This window comes from Theropithecus gelada, chromosome 15, assembly GCF_003255815.1.
Source record: "Theropithecus gelada isolate Dixy chromosome 15, Tgel_1.0, whole genome shotgun sequence".
NCBI classification, from domain to species: Eukaryota; Metazoa; Chordata; class Mammalia; order Primates; family Cercopithecidae; genus Theropithecus; species Theropithecus gelada.
The window spans coordinates 68050645-68075332 of record NC_037683.1 but is presented as its reverse complement, the minus strand read 5'-3'; positions in this window follow the sequence as shown (position 1 = coordinate 68075332).

Genomic DNA, 24688 nt, shown 5'->3' with positions numbered 1-24688 from the left:
CCCTGTGAAACTTCACTTAGCACGTGGTTAGAATCTCAAGGACAAGGCAGTTTGAGGTCCCCTTAGCTGTTTTTTCCCCCTCAAGGAAATCAACAGAGCTGCCAGAACTTTTAACTTCATATTTTTTAACGTTGCATATTTCAGGAAAAATTTACGGATCCTTTTATTACATTTTCCGGGACCGTTGATAATATCCTTTCAATGCACAGTTTTTACACCTTACTAAGGAAAATGGACTTTTCTCCATGGCTCCTGTATGAACCTTTGAGTCATTTCTTTCTTTTTTTTTCTTTCTTCACAGAAATTCAATCATTTAAATTCAGTTGCCATTCTTTTTAATAGAGCCACACTTAGTTCTCATCACTCTGTAAGGCATTCACAATATGCACATCAGATTAATGTGAATGCATTACACAATTCCAAAAAAAAAAAAAAATTGTGCTTCCTCATCTTGAATTTACCCTGGGAAACAATGATATATTTTTCTCTCTCTCCTACTATTTGTGTATGTTACCACATCTCAGCAGAGGGTGAACTTGGGTTGGGGTCATTATTAGCGATTTAATGAACTAGGAGCATATTTACTTTTTTATCATAATCCTGTGTTTATGAAGCTGATACTTTTTTTGTTTCTTATGGTAATTCTATAATAGTTGGCTGTCAGAGAGGATGTTTTAAAAATTCCTTTATATATAGTTACATTCTTACAAGATTTGCTTGAGCTAAGAAATACTCTTGTTGACCAACTACCCAACAAAAGACATCCAGTTCACAAATTTTCCTTGAGTCTGTTTGCCAACTATATAGGAAAACTATGTAAGCTCTCTGAGCTTCAGTTTCCATATTTTAAATGAAGTTGTCCCAACATACAAGATGGGCATTAGAGATGTCATTTCCTGTGCTGGCATGCAGTTGGTAAACAGTGTGGTCCCCTTCACCAACTACCTTCACTTCTCCCTAACAATATGCTCTGCCCCATGATAGACATTACTCTAACTTGAGTTTGGCCCTAAAGTAGAAGAAGCAAGCTTCAACTTTTTTTGAATTTTATTTCTGAATTGACTCTCTTGCAGCTGGTTGGATTCTTTGGTTATGAGGTCTGATAGATAAGTGGTTTTTCCTTTGGTATATTATTTATCATTTTCTTTCCTGCTTTTGTCAAAAAGAAGACGTTTCTTTCTTCTCTATAGCAGATGGTAATAGCAATTAGCTATTACATAGCAGTTACAATCCCGACCCTCAATAGCTGTCAAGTCCCGCTGTGTATCGGAACTGGATGGAAAATGATCTGGATGTTGCAGTTGGTGTGCACTTGCCCACAGCAGTCCCACCTATCAAACACAGATTCACCAGGTGACTGCCCCCAAAATTGGCCTGGCAGAACACAAAGAAATATTCTAACATGAGGTCTTCTCTTTTTTTCTATCCATTTCAATAAATTATAACGTGTAGATACTATCCATCCCCCTTATTACTACTTAAAATTTTCCTGATACCTGACTTTACCAATAACACCAAAAGTTTCTGCCAAAATACTTTCTGATGATAAGTTTATCTGGAAATAACATCTCAGAATGTATCCTCTTTTGTTTGTGAAAATTCCTCATTATAGTAAGATGATGATATAGGCATTATCTAGGTCTGGCTTGAGTGTCTGCTAATGTTAATTCCAAATTATTTTATTGTGTATTGATTACAAACAAAGAGTATAATGTTGTTTCTGGCTTTATACATAATCTGGTAAATTTAGTTTAACCATATACTTAATGTTGATTGAATGGAAGAATAAGACAGGTCTTTTCTATCTCTCCACTTCTATACATGCTGTCAGTAGACAGGGAGGAAGTTTCTGTTCTATGCGTTATTGTACAGTTACTACTTTTAGAAAATGGGGTCCCATCTTTCTCCTGTGTAATTGTCATCTTCACATATCTTACTAATTAAGTGGCTAATTCGCCTCAATTGATTTCTCAAATCTTTCTAGGTCTTTTTGTCACAACAAGGGAATACATTTAAGTTGATCCATCTTTTTTTTCCACAGCTTTATTTAAATATAAATGAAAAAAATTGTATATATTTAAGGTGTACAATGATGTTTGAATATATGTGTATATATTTTCCATTCTTTTTCTTTTTTTGTGTAGTGAGAATGATTAAGATATACCCTCTTAAAATATTTCCAATATATTCTATGGTTTTGTTAACTATACTCAGCACGCTGCACATTAGATCTCGAGAAAGCATTCATCTTGCATAACTGAAACTTTGTACCCTTTAATCAACCTTTCCTGGCAACCACTCTTATACTCTCTGCTTCTATGAGTTTGATTATTTAAGATTGCACATATAAGTGAAATAATGCAGCATTTGTCTATGACTGGCTCATTTCACTTCACATAACGTTCTCAAGTTTCATCCATGTTGTCACAAATGGCAAAATTTTCTTCTTTTTTTTTTAGGTCTAGTGGTATTCCATGGTATATCTAGATATACATCACATTTTATTTATCCATTCATCTGTGGCTGGACATTTACATTGTTTCTCTATCTTGGCTATTGTGAATAATGCTGCAGTGAACATGGGAGTGCAGATATCTCTTCAACAAACTTATTTCATCTCCTTTGATTATATACCCACTAGTGGGATTGCTGGATGTTATAGTAGTCTTACTTTTAGTTTTTTGAGAAACGTCCATACTGTTTTCCATGATGGCTGCATTAATTTACATTCCCAGCCATAGTATACAAGGGTTCTTTTATTTATCTTCCATCTTTTTGATGATAGATATTCTAACAGGTGTAAGTTGGTTCATCTTTTTTTTTGAGACGGAGTCTCACTCTGTCACCCAGGCTGGAGTGCAATGGTACAATCTTGGCTCACTGCCAGGTTCACGCCATTCTCCTGCCTCAGCCTCCCCAGTAGCTGGGACTACAGGCTCCCGCCACCATGCCTGGCTAACTTTTTTGTATTTTTTTAGTAGAGACGGGGTTTCACTGTGTTAGCCAGGATGGTCTCGAAGGTTGGTTCATCTTAATGAACGACTGTGATAAATAATGTAAGTCTATATCCCTGGCTTTTCCAATTTGGGAAGAATCACAGTAATCTGAATCCCAACCAACTGGACCAAAATAAGCCTAGGTTTTCCTCATGTTTTTTACCCCAGATATTTCTAAGATTCTCCCCAAGAAAATTCACGTCCATTTTTCCAATCCATTCTTATCGCTTCTTGCCTCCTAGTCTTAGGTGAATGTGTTGGAGCATGACTACTGTATTTGGGATTTGGCCTTCCCAATCCTCATTTATTACCCAATAATAGACAATGGAAGTGTCTGTTTCTTTCATGGCCATCTCCATCTCTTATCCTCTTATCCACAAGGATAATCTTCCTCAGGATTTCCACTAGGGCAAATTTTCAGAACTCCATAATTAGATATCAGTGTAATTCCCAAAAATGAACTCTTTAGTCTTCGATAAATCCACATATATCACTTCAACATTGTAATCTACTTTAGAATGAGGTGAACGTATATCCCTACATCCTTATGCTGTCTCGTGTACAATGCTATAGCAAGGATAACAGATATAATTTCTAATAATAAAGAATAAATTTCAGAGTAATTGTCTCTAAGTACATATTTAGGAAAGAAACCATTTTCAGAATGAAACTTAGACTTCTACCATCAACCCCTTACCTGCTGACTTTGGCATAAGTCACACTGTGAGACACTTGACCCTTTGGAGACCCATCCACCCTCAAAAAAGATCTGGCAAAGAGTTCTGGCTGTCACTTCTGCATGTGATGCCCAGTCGACAAAATATGTTTAAATGCACGGCTTGCCTCCATGTGATAAAAGGCATTTTGGCATACGACTCTATAGAAAATGGGGCACCAATTAGGCCTTGGAAATCCATGACCATCAAGAAGGGCAAATTCTGCTCTTTCAAAACATAAGCTCCTCACTATTTATTTGCCAATGGATTGGGCATTACAACACTAGACAAATGACATACTCAAATATGTATTGTTTTTTTGTATTCACTGTTGTTTTTTGACTTTTTTAAAAAAACAGAATTAAGAAATTCAGGTCACATGAGTAGGTTGGATATTTTCTGCAGTTGAACTAGTTTGTTGCTTATTTGTATTTAGAAGGCTAGAAACGGAAAAGAGTAGCATTGAATTGTGAACATTTCCAGGAGAGTTAGAGAGGGCCCTAACCTATTCAGTTGTTATCTCTTCAGGAAGACAGATCTAATGCAGGGGTTGGCAAACTCATGGCCCACAGATCAAATTGACTTTGTTGTTTCTGTAAGTAAAGTTTTATTGGAACGTACCCATGCCCATTCATTTACATGCTGTCTATGGCTGCTTCCACACTACAATAGCAGAGGTAATTTGTTGCTATAGAGACTGTATGGGCCACAAAGCTTAAAATATTCAGCCCTTTATAGAGAAAGTTTGCTGACCACTGATCTAGTGTAGAGCTATCTTTCTTGTGAAAATATTTTATAAACTTTCTAGTGAAGTTGGAGATAAATATATACTTCTATGTAAAGAAGTTAACACTTAGAGATTAGATCATCTTACTACATTCCTTCTACTAAAGTCAAAATGAGGATCTATAAAGACTTCAAGTGTTGCCTGTGCATGTGCTGATGGGACAGTTGATTTTTCTCATCTCAGTCTGTTGTGACACAGTTGCCCCAAGGAAATGCTCTTAGTTTCAGTCATACTAAAAGTGAAAATCATAAGGCCCACTGCCTGCTAATCACGTTGCCTAAAAAAAAGTGAGAGAGAAGAAAACCTTTAAAACAAGAGACCCTTTTCCTCTAATCATCTTTCTCTTTAAGTGGATTGTTTGAGAGATATTAAAATAACCGAAGCAGCCTGGAGAATCCAACTTAAAAAACGCATAAACCCAGCGTGCTCAAAGTTCAAAAGGTCTATTGCATAGTCACTATTAATCTCTCTATACATATTTTATTTAACCTTCTGTAAATATTGTCATTGTAAAGTGCTTTGGACAGGCTAATGCACTAGGATGTTTTGCTAATGGAAACAGAGACAATAATGCAGAAAGCAATCATAAGACGGGAAGAGGAGGAGGCAGATGAAGGAAAGAGCAGACTGAAGGCAGAGCCCGGGTTGTCTGGGAGAGGTGATGCCGGGACACTGCGTGGAGCTGACTTCTTCATTAGCAGAGGCTGGAGCCACGCCAGAGCATTCCAAAGGACTACAGTCTGCTTTAAGAGCCCATCAGTTCCCCCTCCCCATTCTCCTTCTCTCTCTCTTTCTTTCTCTCTTTCTTTCAGTGAGCTTTAAAAGAAAGAGCATAACGTTATTTTCCCCCTACGTTATAATGTACTCCTTTCCATTGGAAAATCAGTACATAAAATTGGCAAATCTCTTTTAATTCTGGATAATCAGAGAGTAACTTTCCATTTAGTCATCTACAATGTTTGTTAATGAGAGTCGTAGCTTTGAAGCTCTTCCTGTTTTTATGATTTTGTTCCTCCATGGTGTGTGTAATTGGTTGTTCTAAAGGATGTGGTATCCATCTTCCTACTTCCTGTCATTCCTAAACAGCCTCACAAGACTACATCCTCAAGGGTGCTGGGGATACCATTTTCCTGTTTCATTTCAAGAGCAACACCGCCATTGCTTGAACTGGTAAAGCATTTGCTTCCTTCTCTCTCTCTCTTTTTATCCTTCCCTCTCCTCCATCTTCCTCTTTTTCTCTCCCTTACTCTTTTATTGTTGTTGATGTGTTTCCCACACCAAAAAACTGCCTCCAGGACTGCCTAAGTCCATGTTGGCAGGCTTCCGTTTGTGGTGCAGGTGTGCAGAGCCCTCCTCCGTGTCGTCGCCACAGCAACCTAGGGCTCTAATCTGCTGAATATGAAAAGAAGAAACAGAAAGAGAAAAGCCATCCACCCCCTTCTGCTCCATCCATGAGTCCAAAAGAGGGATACCGTCTCCAAGCATTCCTGATAATCCCCCAGCCATTGCCCAGGCAACAGTCACAGGGAACTGGCGCGGCCTGGGGCGAGAAAGCAGTCCCTGTCTCAAGCTCAGACCTCCTCCTCCTCCTCCCTCTTCTCCTCCTCCTCCATTCCTCCCACCCTGGGTCCCCTATAGGCCACTACAAACCTCCATCCCACTTCTGGCCTCCCTGCCCCATACCCTCCAGCCAGTGGGTCATTAACTCACAGACAAGGCAGAGTGTGGGGGGAGTATATGTCATATTTTTCTTCTAATGGTGCTGAAACAATACTCTTGTGTGTATGTGCATGTATGTGTGTGCACATATATTCATATATGTGTGCATGCATGTGTATGTGTATTTTAGGAGATTTTCATCCTAGTTACCTTTCAGATGAACTGTGTTTATGAGCTGGAAAGGACGAGTTGGACAGAGAGTTTTTCTTATCGAAGCTAGTAGTTTGAAAAAACAGTCCTTTGCAGGTTCCACGACTTCAACTGTTTCTGGGTTGGAGGAGGATTTTCAGAGCCCTTTGCTCTCTAGTGCCCATATCCAGCAGTGAAAGCTCTCATTTGTCTCCCCACCATCATGTTGATGCAGCTGGGTTTGACACTGCTTACCTCAGCAATTTTTTTTTTTTTTTTTTTTTAGTTGAAAGACAGAAGGCTTCCTTGTGATCCCAGCCTTTTCCTATCAAATGACACTCAGCCATGGTTTGGGTGACTTATTTACTGGCAGCGGACCAGTAAAAACAAAAATGAACGTTCACAACTAATAAATCCTTGAGCTTAGATAGCTACAGCAACAGTGGTGGGATTACATCAAAATGTTCAGCCTGATACCACGGGGCTCCCAGGCAGTGTGGAACCTAATAAGTCAGGGGTAGGAAAAGGGGGTAAAACAAGGAACAGAGAAATTTTTTATACTCTGGGTCTAAGGTACACTCAGAAACTTTGAGTTTGAATGATATCATGTGCTTTCTTGGTTGGGGACTTTAAAAATGGGGAGCAGGGTACACTGTATTTGAGTCATTGGAATGGGAGGCAGCTATGCTTGCTACCTTTTTCTTTCATTCTTGGAAATTAAACCACACACATCTTCAGCATGATGAAGGAGGCCAGCCTAGATGGACTAGACAGCAAAATCACAGCTTTCTCAGCTGCACTGAAAGAAACTATTTTTATAGAGGACATGAGGTCAAGAATGTTTAGCAAACAAAATTGAATGTCATCTACTCCTAGATAATTCTCCAAGGACCTTCCTCCTCCCAGGCCCTTACTGAAAGTGAGGGCATCTCTTTCAGGCTAGTATGATAATATTTTTATTTGTTTTGGAATTGATCTTTTGGACGGAAGCACATTTTTTTTTCATTAGTATAAATTCAGAAAACTCTAACCACAAAGCCATTGACTTTAGCTAATGTTTTCTCACTTACTCCCTCTATGACTTCCTCTAATTCGATAGGTAACTATACTTTCTGTGATGACTAACTATTGATTCAGCTTTTGTAATGGTTGAGCTTTTCCATACAGAGCTCAATCTCTGGGTAGAAATGTGGATAACAAATGGGGACAACTTTAACCATAACCCCGGTGTTTAGTTTATGTGTTGCTAAATATTAGACTATTTGGAAATATGATTGATTGATTTTACTCTTTAAGTTTTGGTTTTGGTTTCATGACTCTCAGACAGTGATGGAGGACACTTACCCGATGACGAATGAAATCACACCCACCCAGTAGTTCTGTCTATTTGTTATAATGCAGAAAGAAACACTACTTTTTGTTTTGGTTTGGTTTGGCTTTGCCATTGTCATACAACGAGGCTCTGATGGCATCTGAGTACCTGGAAATTGCCTATGGAAAGTAGGTCATTTGATCAAGTTGCTTTCCAAAGTACCTGATTAAAAGGCATCTTATACAATTCTGCAGAGCTCTGTGTAATTATCTTTGAAGGTTCTTCCATTGCCACTTAAAAAAATGGCTGGGATAAAACCAGAAAAATGAAATATATAAAGGATAATTCTGCCATCTGAAGGTGTTTAGAGTTCTTACTGTCTACCAAAGACATTGCTGCTTCAAATTCTTTCGTTAGTTCCCAGGAAAGTAACATAATCGCTCTGTGGTTGAATCTAGCTATATTATTCTCCCTACCCTAGAGATATTGCCTATAGTCATTTTCTCTAAGGCAAATCAAGTATTGTTTGAATGCTATTTTGAAATCCTTAGGAAAAAAGCATTATGTATTCAAATCATCTTCAAATTCTGTTTAATTCCTAGAATCCTTATTTCGCTTCCTCTTTATCTGTGATTATACCCATATGTTAGGGGCACCTAGTATGTGCCAGACACTATCCTGTGCTCTCAGAATTCAAAGAGCTTGTGGTCTAGATGGGGATGCAGGAGGAGAGTAAGTAATGGCTAACTTTTATTGAATCCTTACTATGTGGCAGGTACTGTTTTAGTATTGCATATGTATTCATTCATTCAAGCCTCAAAACAACTCCATGAGGTAGGTAACAATTATCCCGTATTCCAGAAGCAAAACTAAGGTAAAGAGAGGCTGAATTACTCTCCTCAAATCACATGCTATATTATTTTTAAAGTAGCGTTTGGAAAATACATGACTGCATCATGTTTGTAACTCACCGAGTCCAGTATCCTCAATACATAGTAAATAAGCAGAAGCCTTCCAGATAAAAAAGGGAAGGGAATTTAGAGCCCCAAGATTAAGCCCTGACATCATCTCAACCTCTCAGGGTTGCAAAGAACTCTCACTGAGGTGATGGATAATAGCTTGCAGTAAAAATGTTTTGGAGGGTGTCTCTGTGTAGTGCTGCTCATATATCATTCAACTTAGTTGCTGAAAAATTGGTTTTAGGTTGTTTTAAATGTAAATGAGTTAATATTTCTAATGTGCTTGGAGAAGTGCTCTTAGAAGAGGACAGTGGTATATGGTACAGGTTTTAAAATAAAACTAAGAAACAAACTTAGTTGGGGGTTATATGATAAGTGAAAAAAAAAAAAGTAATGACAGAGACGTAACTCTAGCTGCACTGTAAAACACTGAGAGAGAAAAAGCCTTGTGAGAGTCAGGAAATGGAAGATGTAATGTGGGTGACAAGAGAGTCCTTCCTCAAGTCAGTCAGAGCTGCATCAACCGTATGTGAGTGACAAAGGCTAGACTGGTGGTCAAAGCAAACGTTAAATAGTAAAGTAAGGTGGTGACACAATCATATCTGTGTTTCATTGAGTAAGGTAATTTCTGTAGCAATGCAAAGGATGAAAAGGAGATTAGACAGCTGTAGCAGAAGCTCTAATTTAAATACCATTGCAAAATCCAGATGAAAAGATGCTGCTGCTGCTGAAGTGGCAATGAGATTGGAGGTGGGAAAACTTGGAAAGACATTTAGGAAATAGAATCCAGAGAACATTGTCCTTGATCGGATGATGAATGAGGGCCCCGATAGTGTGATGACAAGAAGATGAGACCTTGGTTTGGGGCATAGATGACTAGTATATGATGACATTCACTGAGAGAAAGATATTTGGGAGGCAGAGTGTTGAGCTAGTTTTAGGCATGTTGAGTTTATAGTACCGAACATCTGAGAGAGAATGAGACAGGCAGTTAAAGACACAGTCTATATCCCAGGAAGAGACAGATTTTGGAGTCATGCATACAAGGGGGGTTATTTTAAGAGATGGGAGTATATGGGGACACCAAGATAAAACAGAGATGGAGAGAAGAGATATGGGAGCCAAGGACAGAACTTGGGAACTCAGGGAAAACCTCCTGGGCCCACTTTAAAGAAGATTGCAGACAATAAAAGAAGCCTGGTCAATTAAAAAAAAAAACAAACAAAAAGAGAACTAAAAGACTCTTCTCAAGTCAAAAGTACTGTTGCTCTGTAATTCCTTCCTGCAGCTTCCAATCCATCATCAGAGCTAATCTACATTTTGAAACCATCAACCAATTCTCTGATAATGTTGGTCTTGAGACTTCACGAGCTCAAAGGCATCTTGGCACTGTCAAGCTTTTGAAACATAACTCAGTACCTCAACTTTGTAGAGGTCACTGAGAACATTCTCCTGCCTGAAAGCTTAGGTGCTATCAATCACTGATTAAAAAATGCCATCTCTTGAAAAGGCTGGCTCAGCAGAGGGGCTGAGCACAGTCTTGATGAGGAGAGAAAATGAATCCTAATTACTACCTTTGTGATCCTAGAGTTTGGTTTTAAGAAATACAGAAAGACCATCTTCTGTTTACTTACCTCTCCTTACTCAATTGTTATAGGATAATATTTAGGCAGCTTATTAGTAGAATCACTGCAGGATGCAGTAAACTCCCCTTACCAGAGTATATCTTGAAAAGTGTATTCAACCTCCCAAAATACAATATTAAAACAACAACAGGAATAAAAATGCACCCTCTATGTGTTTCATTTATAATGGGCCAAATTGAAAAAAAATGCTAATTGGAATGTAATACTCCCCAAATTATTATGAAATGAGATGCTCTACCAGAGTTTATTTTAGTTTTTTTTTAATCCTTAGTAGAAGCAACCATTCGTTCTGTGTTAAAGTCATCACTTTGGAGCAGATATTGAGTGACCCTTCTTAATTCTGTAGATATAAGGAAAGCAGGCTGTTGGCCCTGGGGAAAAAGATGTATGTTACTTTTTTGTCTGACTTAATAAATAAGCACTTTTTTCCCCCTAGTGTACAGACTACTGGGAAGGAAACAGGCAAATTCAAGTAAGGAGGAAGGCCCAATAAACCCCCAATGTCATCTTCTTGAACTTGAAATGGTAAAGATCTATGAATCAGACTAGAGTTGCCCTTACTCAGGATCCTAAAATAAAGTTACCTTAAGGTGGTAGTTTTCAAGTAGGCTGGTTTTGTCCCCTAGGAGACATTTGGCAGTGTCTGGAGACATTTTTGGTTGTCATAACTAGGGAGGTGGTGTTACTAGGATCTACTTGGTAGAGGCCAGGGATGCTGCGAATCATTCTATAATGCACAGCACAGTGCCCCAAACAAAGAAGGAAACTGCCTAAGTTGTCAATAGTGTTGAGATTGGAAACTCTGCCTTAAAGGTAGAAAGATACAGAACTCATGGACTGATTCTGAAACTGTCAGGAGAAAGAAAGGAGAATAATGGCTTTGGTACATGAGTGGCGTTCTCTGAAGCCAGTTTTGTCCCATTTCTTTGTGTCTGACCAGTGTCCCAAGCAGCAGCACTCTTGGGAATAAAAACAAATGGTAATTAAGGCTGTCACTGTTGCATGTGTGTGTAGCTAACTTAATTACAACCCAAAGGGATCATACTTACTCTGTGCTCTGCATACAAACTTTGAAGATAACTTTGAATCTTTACCATGAGACTCAAACCTTTTTGAGTGGAAGTACCTCATGCCCTTTAATAGTTGCTGGGTGATAGAAGTAGCAATTTTGGGTTTGGCCCAGTTGCTGGAGATTCTCCATCACTGAAAGTAATGCTAGAAAGTAGGGTCCACTGACATGGTTTGGCTATATCCCCACCCAAATCTCATCTCAACTTGTAATCAAATTGTAGTCCCCATGTGTTGGGGAGGGACCTAGTGGGAGGTGATTGGCTCATGGGGATGGTTTTCCGCATGCTGGTCTCATGATATTGAGTGAGTTCTCACAAGATCTGATGGTTTTATAAGTGGCAGTTTCCCCTGCTCTTCTCTTTTATGCTGCCTTGCAAAGAAGGTCCCCGCTTCCCTTTCTGCCATGATTGTAAGTTTCATGAGGCCTCCCTAGCCAGGCAGAACTGTGACTCAATTAAACCTCTTTCTTTTATAAAATACCCTGTCTCAGGTGGTATTTTTCTGTTTTGCATTTAAAATTATTTCATTTTATTATTTTTTTATTTCCATAGGTATTTGGGGAACAGGTAGTATTTGGTTGCATGAGTAAGTCCTTTAGTGGTGATTTGTGAGATTTTGGTGCACCCATCACCAGAGCAGTATACATTAAATTCAATTTTCAGGTGGCATTCTTTACAGCAGTGTGAAAACAGACTAATACACCCACTCAACATCAAACAATGGGTGTCAGCACCTTACCCAAGAACTTAAAAGGAGTCACTTTGCTTCATGTACTGCTCACCAAGCTACTTCTGTTTGGCAACCAGCTCTATTGCATTTTGCTCACCAAGAGAGAACTAAATCAGCCTGGAATCTCTTGTGCCTCTCACACTACTCCCCATACCCACACATCTACCACCAACCCCCATGAATGTATACCAGGGAAGACATGAGGACCCAAACATATCCTAGAACCTGACACAGACATGACAGTTTTTTTTCCCAGCAGTATAGAAAAGACCAGGACAATTGCAGTGGGCTATGATACCCTCTGCCTTTGCATGAACAAAAACACCAGAACATTATTTTAAGATATTGGAGCCAGAGGGAGCCCTAAAGAGCGTTTGGCTTGACTGGGCACAGTGGTTCACGTCTGTAATCCTGGCACTTTGGGACACTAAGAAGGGCAGATTGCTTGAGTTCAGGAGTTCGAGACCAGCCTGGGCTGGTGAAACCCCATGTCTACAAAAATATAAAAAATAGCCAGGCATGGTCCTCATGCCTTTAGTCCCAGCTACTTGGGAGGCTTAGGTGGGAGGATTGCTTGAGTCTGGGAGGCAGAGGTTGCAGTGAGCCAAGATCACACCACTGCACTCCAGTCTGGGCAACAGCGTCAGACCCTGTATCCAAAACAAAACAAAACAAAACAAAAATATTTGGCTCAGTCGTCCCAAGGTGGTACATGTTAAACAGATTTTAGGTGCTACATGAATAGGGCTTTAAATAACATGAAATCCTATGAGTTGATGAGTATGTTAATTAGCTCAATTGTGGTAATCATTTTACTATGTATATGTATATTAAAACACCACAATTGTACACCTTAAATATATGCAATTTTTAGTCACATATTCCTCAATAAAGCTCTTAAAAATAACATTAAATCCACAGTAAGAGACTTAGTACTTTTCAATTCTGTTTCAGTCTTTCTAGTTATGATTAAATCTCATAATACCAAGTGGCAATAGAGAGGGGGTGGGGTTTGAATTCTGACTATGCTGCTTGTAAATTAACTTGTGACCCAATCCTGACCAAAGAGAAGTTGAAGACTTCTGAGGAATTCTTAGATTTTTAAACTCGAAAGCTTATACCTTAAGCTTCTCTATTACATTGCTATCCTGACTAAATAAATTATATAAAGGCTGGGGGACCCTATCTTGTCCTCCACTGCATGTTTAGGTCTAGGCATATCTGGCACTGTTGCCATCTATAGGCACTTAATACATATGTGTTGAATGAACATTTTTTAAAAACATATCCATTATTGACCAAATATCTATTTTCATTTTAATGATGGTTTTACAGTATATAGATTTTCTCCCAGGCTAAATGTGAAATCATGAAGTAGACTCAGTCATTTTTCTCACTGCATTTTTGTTTTTAATAGATTTGGTGAGATGTAGTTGATGGGAAATAAACTACACAAGTTTAAAGTGTACAGTTTGACATGCTTTAACAGATGTATACACTTGTGAAACTTCTACCATAATCAACATAATGACTGTATCCATTATCCCCCAAATTTGCTGGTTCTCCTTTGTAATCATCCTCTCTCTGGTGAAATATCTGTTCAAATGTTTGTCCATCTCCATTGTTTTTTGGAGAATACTGACTCCACAAGCATGAATAGATTCCATGCTATTTTGGATATTTTGGGTACCTTTTTTCACTTCATAGAAGCAGTGCTTTTCTCTTTTTCATAATTAAGTTCACCCTTCCAGACTCACATCAAATATTATCTTCCCTATGAAAATGTTGTAAGGTTTTGTAGTCAGAATGTATTGTTTCTCTGAGCTTTAATAGTGTATATATTGCATTATAATTAAGTTACTGCATGTCTGTCTTATCCTTTACCCATTTCCCAGAAGACATTGTAAATATTTTCAGAATAGGACCACTTATTATTTATTTTTACAGTCTTTGTGCCTAACACAGAATCTAGTATTGAAATCTATTTTTGATAAACATTCATACTTGGTATCTGCATTGGTGCCTGCCTGCCTGCCTGCCTTCCCTCCTGCCTTCCTCTCTTCTTCTCTTCCTCTCTTCCTCTCTTGATGGAGTCTCTCTTTGTCGCCCAGGCTGGAGTGCAGTGGCGTGATCTCAGCTTACTGCAACCTCTGCCTCCTGGATTCAGAGGATTCTCCTGCCTCAGCCTCCCGAATAGCTGGGGTTACAGGCACATGCCACCACATGCTGCTAATTTTTGTAGAGGCAGGGTTTCTTCATGGTGGCCAGGATCATCTCAAACTCCTGACCTCAGGTGATCCCGCCCACCTCAGCCTCCCAAAGTGCTGGGATTATAGGTGTGAGCCACTGCACATGGCTGCCTGGCACTGTCTTTTTTTTTTTTTTTTTTTTTTGAGACAGAGTGTCACTCTTGTTGCCCAGGCTGGAGTGCAATGGTGTGATCTTGCTTCACCACAACCTCCGCCTCCCAGGTTCAAGCGATTCTCTTACCTAAATAAAAGCAAAAATATTTCTAGCTTGGTGAATGTGTGATTTTTGGTTTGGTTTTTGCCATTAAAGTTTGAACTTGCATAAGAGTATTTAGAGACAATCAAAACTCTTAATTTCTGCCCAGGAGAAAAACAAAAACAAGGTAGAACTGTAAAAGTGCATGGCACAAAGCTAAAAGGCAGTCTCTCCTCTGTTCTCTTGGCTCTAGCAAACTTGGGGTTACAGACAGGAGGCAGTTCAGCAATAGCTCACCCTAAGGCATTGCCAAAGATGCCCTTAGCAAGAGAATGGATTGCTTGTTAGGGCAATTTTAAGGGGATATGAGTGAAACTGAAAGGAGGTACTCAAATAATTCCTTGTGCAACCTCAAAGGGTCGCCACAATTCCCCTGTGTTTAAGAGGGACCCCCACATCCAGGAAAAAAGATCCCAGCCTGTGGAAACAACCCAAGCCAAAGCATGAGGCTCCCCAGGGGAGGGCCCAGCAGGAAATGCCTCTTTGCTTTGCAGTAGAGTCCAACACTTCAAGTTTTCAGAGATACGTGTTTGTGGTTTACCTAAAGGTGGAGAAATTCTACTTTGGACCCACACCTTAAATAATTAGCCTTCCCAGTGGTCAATTTTGCAATTAGGCTAAAATGTTTACCGTCAAGTATATGGCATGCGGATTTAACAAGAGAAATTTTCCATAATTCGAGTCTAGAAAAATTATTCCTAATCCAGATGTGAGAGAAAATAAATTGAGAGCATAAAATATTTTAACTGTAGTCCCATGATAGGCCAAACCCAATATTATGGTGAGCCAGGGCCCCCTGTTGCAGCAAAGTACTTTCCTGCATGAAGTAAATAACTTCTTCCTAAGCATGAAATGTTGCTCTCCAGAGGGTATTTTAGTTGCCTGGAGTTTCTGTAAGATTGAGATTGTTTAGTAAGTTTGAGTTGAATTTTGTTTCTTTTTCCATCTCTCAGGCTCTAGTCTAAATAATACTTATCCAGTGCTTTTTTAAACATAACAAATCCTGTTCAATTTGATTCTTCATAAATGTTGCAAATTATCTTACTGAAGCTAAAAAAAAAGTACATTTTTAAAAGATAGTCAAGAGTTAAGGGAGGAAAACAAAAACACCTAAACTAAAGCAGGTATAAATAGGAATCTTTGCAATAGTTTTAAGATTTAAGAAGTTTGAGTTTATTTCCACCTGCTGTTGTCTCAGTGGGAGATAAACTTCCAAGGAAATAGCTGCCTTGGAGGGTGACAAAGGAGAGAAAGGACTATGCTAGAAATCTCCCACTGGAGAGGACATTCTTCAGCCTCCAAAGGAAGCGTCTCTTATTTGTTTATGCTGTTTTGCTAAAAGACATACAAAGTGAATTAAGAATTTGCAGACTGGGTGCGGTGGCTCACGCCTGTAATCCCAGCACTTTGGGAGGCCGAGGTGGGCAGATCACTAGAGGTCAGGAGTTTGAGACCAGCCTGGCCAACATGTCTCTACTAAACAGTCTCTACTGAAAATACAAAACATTAGCTGGGCATGGTGACTGGTGCCTGTATCCAGCTACTCGGGAGGCTGAGGCAGGAGAATCGCTTGAACCTGGGAGGCAGAGGTTGCAGTGAGCTGAGATGGTGCCACTGCCCTCCAGCCTGGGTCATAGAGCAAGACTGTCTAAAAAAAAAAAAAAAAAAAAAAAAAAAAAAATTTGCTTCCAGAAAGTTTATATTTATATGACGTATATACATCACACAATTAGTCATTTATGTTAAATTAAAATATTTAAAAATCTAAATTAAAATATAGATTTAAAAAATCTAGTGTGTGAATAGAATGGGAGGAAACTAAAAAATTGAGCACATAGATGTTTCATAATTCCTCAATTATAAGTAGCATAGTAAACCTAAGAAAATAGCGTTGTTTTTTCTCAGTAATAAAAATTATTCTAACTGATACGTTTTCATATTTGTAATAGCTGTCAAGAAGCCCAGTTTAAAATTTGAAGGCCGCCAAAGTTAAAGCTTGGCAAAGGCACATTAATCACATTTCTTTATTCACTTTGTTTTGTTCTTTGTCTGCTCTATTTGTCAGTCATTGGGAGATGTATCAAACTCTTGAACTAGAAGTGTGAATTTATCAACCACTCTGCAAGATCTTGCCAATTTTGCTTTGTATATTTGACATTTGCATTGTTAAGTATTTACAAGTTTAGAATTATTATATTTTCCTAAAGATTTAACAAGAACTGACTCTTACAAAGTAATTACTGTACAACTCACATAATCTAAATATGTTACATACATTAACTTATTTTAGTCATTACAATAACTCAGGTGTTATTATCCCAATTTTATGGCTGAGGAAAAGTTTGGAGAGTTTAAATAACTTATTCAAGTTCTCAGTTCCTGGCAACGTCAGGATTTGTACCTAGATATTATGGTTCCTAAAAACGTGTCCTTTACCTATATACTGTACTGTCTCCCTATCTTCCTGTTATTATCTATTGGCCCTTTTCATCACTATGAATGCCTTTTGGCATAGTTTGTATTGTCTGATATTATTATAGCCACGTAAAAGAAATCCAAACTTTGGCAGCCCATGGCTGCTAAGTGGATTACACAGGCATCCAGAATTCAGCTTCCACAGCTTGTGACCTCAAGGAAACTCATAGTCTAGGAGAGCTGCTGAAGTTCCAGCCAACACAAATGTATTGCATTTCAGAAAAAAGAAAGGCAGAAGAATACAAAATACTTGTCCATTTAAAACTGTGCTCCCTAATATGATAGCCACCAGCTGTATGTGGCTATTGAGCGTTTGAAATGGAGACAGCCTAAACTGAAATGTGCTGAAAGTGTAAAATGCACACCAGAATTTCAAGATTTCATACAAAAAATATGGAAATTAACAGTTTATTATATTGATTTCATGTTGAAATAATATTTTGGACATATTGGTTTATATAAAGTACATTATTAAAATTGAGAGTCCAGGCATGGTGACTCAAGCCTGTAATCCCAGCACTTTGGAAGATTGAGGCAGGAGGACTGCTTGAGGCTAGGATTTCAAAGTTGCAGTGAGTTATGATAGCGCCACTGCACTTGAGCCTAAGTGACAGAACAAGACCCTGTCTCTAAAATTAAAAAATTTAACCTGTCTCTTCCTACTTTTTTAAGGTAGCTGCTAGAAAAAATTAAATTACATACCAAGTTTTCATTTGTGGCTCACTTTATATTTCTGTTGGACAGTGATTTAAAGAGCTTCCTTGGAATTCCCATCCAACAACTTCTACTTACTTTTTACCAGCAAGAATTTAGCCCCTGGATAACTAATAATGCAGACTACAGAATGTGGCCCTCTAAGCCTATGGTTACTCCTAACTGTTCTTAAGGGAGCATTGGAGAATGGAGACTTGGGGAGAGCCTCCTTTCCCTCAACCCCTGTAACCAGTGGATTGATTAGGATTTAATTTGCTTTTGCTCTTCTGCTTATTTGGTATGTATATACTCTTTTTCTGCACTGTCAGTGAAATCTGAAGAAGCATACCTGAATGAATAAAATCGAAAATGTCTCTAGCCTCTTCCCAAAAATGAAAGAATATTTAAATGTTTTCACTTGGATTATTTACTTTACTTCCATTTTGCATGTGACTATAGTCTAGTATTTTGTTTCTATCATGCTTTACACTACCAAAAGATTATTACTTAGACTTACCCACATGCTTACCAATTTCTATGCCTGATATTATTATTATTTTGCATTTCACTCCTTTCTTCTAGTTCAGTTTTCTTCCTTTAGTATTCTTAGGGTGATCTATTAGGGATAAATTATTGAATTTTTTATTTCATTGAAAATGTATTTTTCTAGTGTATTTGAATGATAATTTATCTAGCTATTTGATAGTAATTTACTTTCAACATTCTCTAAGTCTTTCATTTTGGAATTCCTATTGGCTATATGTTAGACTATTATCTGTTACCCTAATTATCTCTTAACTGCTTTTTGAAATTTTCTATCTGTGAAACTCCATATGCCACATTGTTGTTCTTGGTTCAGAATGATCTTCTACTTTACAAATTCTCTTTTAAGCTGCCCAATTCTCTTTTACTCTCGGCTGATTTTCTTTTTAGTATGAATGTTGAGTTTTCAGTGTTTATAGTCATGTAACCAGCTTCATTATCAAGATACAGATTTCTGCCATCCCCCCAAATTCCCTTATGTGGCACCTTGGAAGTCAATATCTTCATCTCTACCGTCCCGAGGCATCTCCTTATCTGCTTTGTGCCTTATAGTTTTGCCTTTTCCAGGATACCATAAAAGGGATCATACAATATACAGCTTTTTGTGTCTGTCTTCTTTCACTGGCATAATGCTTTTGACATTCATTCATGTTGTTGCTTGTATCAGTAGTTTATTTTTTTTATTGCAGAATATTATTCCATTGTATGGATATATCACAATTTCTTTATCCTTCATCAGTTAATGGATATTTGTGTTGTATCCGCTTGTTGGTTATTATGAATAAAGCTGCTGTAAGCATTTGCTTACAGAACTTTATGTAGTCATATATGTAAATAGGAGCAGAATGACTGAATTATATAGTAGGAGTATGTGTAAAGTTTCAAGAAATTACCCAACTGGTTTCCAAAGTGTATGTACCATTTTGCACTAGCACATTCTCCCAGAACTTGCTATTGCCCATCTTTGATTTTAGCCATTCTAGCAGAGATGTAGTGGTATCTCACTGTGGTTTTGATTTTGATTTCCCAAATGCCTAATGATGTTTAATATCTTTTCATGTGCTTATTTGCCAGCTGTATCACTTCCTTGGTACAGTGTCTGTTCAAATGTTTGCTCATCTTTAATTTTTTTTTTTTTGGTATTCTTTAGTCATAATAGTTCTTTATATGTTCTGGATACAAGTCTTCAGAAGATAGGTGCTTTGCAAATATTATCTCCCAGTCTGTGACTTGTCTGTTTATTTTTTTTAACTGTGTCTTTGAGGAGCTTTTACATTTTCATGAAGTTAAATAAATAGGCCAGTATTTTCTTTAATGGTTTTTGCCTTCTGTGACCTTAGAAATCTTTGCCTAACTCAAAACAACAAAGATTTCCGTCTAGTTTTTAGAGATGTTTCATCGTTTTAGCTCTTACATTTAGGTCTATGTTTATTTCTGTTTTATTCCGAGTTAATTTTTTATTTTATGTGAGGTATGGGATCACAGACTAGTAGTGTCCATCATTCCCCTGACTCCAAAATGTTAAACAAGAGGTCTTCTCTACTTTGATGTCACCTGGGAAGGAAAGAAAGAGAAGAGGTGCGAAAGTGAAGCTGAATATAATTCATTTACATTCAAAGTTATTACTGATATGTGAGATTTCGTTCCTATCATATTGTTAATCATTTTCTGTTTATTTTATATATTCTTTGTTACTTTCCTTTTCTTATTATTTGTCATAATGGTTTGGTGGTTTTCTGAAGTGGTACCATTTGAGTCCTTTCTCTTCCTCATCTGTGTCCTTTTCAGTGAGTGTTATCCTTTTGTGTGCTTTCATGATAGTAAATGTCATCCTTTCACTTTCAGGCTTAGGACTCCTTTGAGCATTTCTTGCAGGATCAAGCTATTGTTGAGAATTCCCTCAGTTATTACTTCTCTGGGAAATACTTCATTTCAACTTTTTGTAAATAAAGGATAATTTTGCTAGATATACTGTCTGTGGCAGGCAGTATGTATTTCTCTCCTGGCCTATAAGCTTTCTGCTGAGAAATATGCTATTAATCTGGTGAGGGTTTCTTTAGAGGTGACTAGAAACTTTTCTCTTGCTGTTTTTATAATTTTCTCTTTGTCTGTGCTTTAGACAGTTTGTAATGTGCTTGGAGAAAACCTTTGCATTGTATCTGTTTGGTGATCTCAGAGCCTTCTATATCTGGATGTCTAAATCTCTTGCTAAATTATTTCATTAAATAGGTTTTCTAACCTTTTCATTCTCTCTTTGCCTTCCAGGACCCTGACAATTCAAACATTTGGTTGCTTTATGGTGTCCCATGTGTTGTGAAGGCTTTGCTTATTCTTTTTTATCCTTTTATCTTTATTTTTTTCTTATCAGGTTGTTTCAAAAGACCTGTCTTCAAGTTTTGAGATTCATTCTTCTTGATCTAGTCTGTGTTGAAGCTTTCAAATATATTTTCTTTTCATTCAATAAAGTCTGTAGGTCCAGAGTTTCTGGTTGGTTCTTCTTTATGATATCTGCTTCCTTGGAAAATTTCTCATTCATATCCTTAATTGGTTTTCTTATTTTTTTGTATTTTTTCAGAATTTTCTTTATCTCACTGAGCTTCTTTCGTATCAACACTTTGAGTTCTTTTTCTGGAATTTTGTAAATTTGTTTTTTATTGGGATCTGTTTCTGGAGAACTGTTGTGTTCCTTATGTTGATATCTGTGCATCTTGTGTAATAGCTACTTCTAATTTTTAAAAATTCGCTTTCATAGGGGAGTATTTTTCTGAAGATATATTTATGGTATTGGTTCGGTAGAGCACTTTGGCTTTGATTCTGGGTACATACAGTACTATAGTCGCTACACGATTTATTTGCTTGTAAACAGCATCAGTGGTGTTTGTGATTCGTCAGTGACTTAGGGTGCAGTTATTAATGGAGGGTGTGGTGAAGTTTTGCTGGGGACTATGACACCAGTAGGCCAGTCTTTACGCTTTACTGGTGGCAGTGGTGAACTGAGCATGCCTATTCTTAAGCTCTAGAGTAATGTGTGCTGGCACTGGTATTAATGGGCCCAGGTAGGACAGTTCTTGGGTTTCCAGGTGGATTACTTAGATGCCAGTAGTGGTAACAGTGGGCTGGGTGGGTGAGTTCCCGGGCCCCTGGAAGCCAGTATGCTATGAACGATGGCAGTGGTAGGACAACCCTTTGGGTCCTGAGCGGTGTGTGCTGGTATTGACAGTGGCTGCAATGGGCTGAGTAGCCCAGTCTCTAGGCCCATAGGTGGTGTGTGCCGGTAGGTGGTAACAGCTGGGGGCAGAAGAGAAGGGTTGGGAAACCCAGCCTCAGGCCCTTGCTAGGAGTGTTCAGGTGTCAACAGTGGTGGACTAGGCTAGGAAATCCTCTGGTCCCCAGACTGTTCTGGCATGGGGTGTGTAGAGAGGTGAAGCTGGGCTAGGTAGGTTTGTTCTTGGCACCCCCCAATGATGTGTACAGGCATCAGCCATGCTAGGTAGGGGTGAGGCAATATCCAGACCACCAGCAGAATGCTTGGGTGGGGTTGGTAGTGTCTAGGCTGCTGCTCTGCCACCACAGAGGGTGGGGCCACATTCAGTGGCAGCAGATTAGGCCAGTGGGTGGGGAATGTGTGCGCCCCTTCTGCCTCTGCTGAGGTGGTGCTTGCACCTCAGTCCTGGTGGTGGTTGCCTGTTCCTTGCTTACATTTCAGCTCCATGGGCAATAGCCCACACTTCTCTTGCTCCTCTGCCTTGGTGCTGCGGGGCCTAAGACAGCATACAATCTGTTGGAAGGGGAGCTCTAAAATGGCACTTTGCTGTAGCTGCTTAGGTGTCAGGGTGTGTGTGGGACCCAGCACGAACTCTCTCTCTGGAACAATGGTGTCACACAATCCCCGGGCGGCTCCCTATGTTAGTTTCAGGGCCCCTGGGGGTTGTGGGGGCTCTCCTCTGGCTAGGATTATGGGTGGGAATGTGGACTGCTCCTGGCTTCTCACTCACCCTTTCCTCACGTTAAGGAGTCTTTCCTGGCTCCAAGCCAATCACAGCTGAGCAGGCTGTCTCACTTCCCTCTCCTTCCTTGCTTTAAGTATTTCCTGTTACTTTTCTGTTGAATTCCAGTATTCTTTCTTGGATGATCTATTCAAAGTGTGATTATCTACTCACTATTTTGGTTCTTAGTGAAGAAGGCTAGTGCAAAATGCCTCTAGTAAGTCATTTTGAAGCCCTTCCCCTATTAATTAAAAATAACATAAGACCGAAACTCTTGATTTTGACTCTTTCTGGTGTTAAAAAAAGGGGTGGACAAAATATTCTTAGTATTGATCTGTCTCTCCATACACTGCTGCAACTATCATATTAGCCACAGAAGAAGAATTCTCCCTTTAAAACTGGACAAATGACCATGTTTCTGATTTTCCATTGCTTATCTAGCACAAGCCTGTAAGAGTCAATGTAATTTTATTAAATCTTGAAGATAGGGAAAGGAAGTTAACAGCTGACTCTAGGCAATTTGGGGTACAGAATAGAGCTTATTTGTTGAAGCAAACTGTCCACTATACAGGCTGTTTTCTTGGTTGTTAGCATTCTTCATGTGACAGACATGCTTTTAGAAGCCCCTAAGTAAAGAATTCTTTTAGAATTTTTTTTTTTTTTAGATTGAGTCTCAATCTGTCCCCCATGATGGAGTGCAAAGGTGAAATCTCAGCTCAGTCTAGAGTTCAGCTACACAATCTTGGCTCACTGCAACCTCCACTTCCAGCGTTCTCCTGCCTCAGCCACCTGAGTAGCTGGTACTACAGCTGCCTGCCACCACACCCAGCTTATTTTTGTATTTTTAGTAGAGATGGGATTTCGCCATGTTGGCCAGGCTGGTCTTGAACTCCTGACCTCAAGTGATCCACCCACCTCAGCCTCCCAACGTGCTGGGATTACATGCATGAGCCAGCATGCCCAGCCAGAATTTCACAGACTCTTTAAGGTAAAAAGCAAGAGAAGGTGGCTAAGCTTTTTCTTCCATTTCCATAGGTTTACCCCTTATGTCTAGTTCTGTTTAGAGAGCCCAACTCTTCCATTCACTATTGAGACTGAAAATGATCTCACTCTTTAGAAAACTGAAATTATCTTATCACAGCAATGTTCTTCAAGATAACCATATCTTAATAAAGTAGCTCAAACATTCCTAAAGCAGAATTGTCTCTTTCCACTAATTGTGAACAAACACTGCTTGGGAAATAGATTTGTGGGACTCAGACTTTATAATTTAGTTAGATTTAAGAGGTGCATAAACCAAATATATCAATTATTCAAAGTCAGTAGTATATTATTTCATGAATCTTCAGAAAAAGTAGAGATTATTGTGTAAGAAGTTTGGGCTTAAATTATACCTATGGACATGAAAGTGAAAGTCATTCCGAGCAGGGGCGTACATAAAAGAGAAGGCAATGGAACATGAAAGATTTAAAGGATAGTTCGTCGAGAGTTTGGTTAGAGAAGTAAGTAGTTATAATTGCCATAGCAGAAGAAAGTCATACAACTGAATTTGAATTTCCTTAACTTCCTTTTTAAGGAAGTGGGGTCCAAACACAAATTTTGGTCAGAGTGAATTAATGTGTAAAGTGTGATTTAAAAATAATCTAGAGGTGGATGTTGGGGTGTAGTGACACAGACAGGTTGAAGCAGTGAAACCAGTTACAAGGCTGTCTGTTGTCATGAACAGACAGTTCTGAAATGATAAAAATTTGACCTAGAGTGCTGATGATAAAAAAAAAAAAACCAAAAACAAGTCAAAGGAATTAGAAGAAAATCTAATATATTTTGGACTTTGATTTTTTTAAATTAGGTAATTATTAATATAGAAATTAACTTAGTAACTGACCCCCAATGCGGGTCTTTGTAGTTCATAATATTTTTATAAATTATATGAATTTGGGTACTAAGTGCATGTATACATGTCATCCAAATATAAACTGTATCACATTTTTAGATGCCCCAAGTGATAGTGAAACGACTATGCTCAAAGTGAATATAATAGTCCATAGGCGTATCATAGCCTTCCCCAACACCCCTCTTCTTGCTTGAATTCATCCCTCTCAAGTGAAGTAATTGAAGTTCCAAAAAAAATATTTAAATTGTAAATTTCCTGTACATTATCAAAAACGCAGAAACTCAAGCTATCTCACAAACACTGGTGGGTCAGTTGTATTTGAACCAAATGTTGTCTTGTGGCATGTCTCATTATTGACTATAGTTGGGTTTGCCTCTAGAAGTCAGACACAGAAAATGCTTTGAACTGTACTATTCATGGCCTAGATTTCAGTGAGAGGATATGAATATTCGTACTTGGCAGGAAATTCCCTTCATGTTCTTTTTCTCTTCTCACCCCTTTTTAAAGTCATTAGAATGTCAGGTAAGT